Genomic DNA, 603 nt, shown 5'->3' on the forward strand with positions numbered 1-603 from the left:
ATATATATATATATATATATATATATATATATACGATAAGAAAATGGAGATCCACTTCTCATTGTTACTTATTTCTCCATGTTCTTACCGTCTTTATATACATTAAACCAGCTTACCTTTAAATTACCTACTACCGTATACCTTATAAAAAGGACCATATATACTGAGGTAATACCAGGAGTGTCTTTGAATACATCTATCCCTTAGATGGTTTTCCTACATACCACCATACCATACCACACCACATCACACTACCCCGCACACACTAGCACTGACCACTTCCCAGCACCCACACTAGCACTGACCACTTCCTAGCACCTACACATGCACACACGCACACGTCAATGTCACCAGCCTCCTTCCACACGCACACACACGCTCTCACATACACACGCACGCGCACCTTCGTTTTGGGATCACCACTACTTTATTATCTCCCCTTCTTCCTAGCTCTCCTGCGTGACCCCTTTGTCCGGCATTCACCATGATAGATCACTAGCCACTAAAACTTTTTCTATTTTCTCTCCCTCTTTATTTCTGTGTTTCTTTCTGTTGAAGAGCATAGGCTCGAAACGTAAAAGACTTTCTCACTTCCCGAGCGTT

Source organism: Octopus bimaculoides, chromosome 2 (assembly GCF_001194135.2).
Source record: "Octopus bimaculoides isolate UCB-OBI-ISO-001 chromosome 2, ASM119413v2, whole genome shotgun sequence".
Lineage (NCBI taxonomy): Eukaryota > Metazoa > Mollusca > Cephalopoda > Octopoda > Octopodidae > Octopus > Octopus bimaculoides.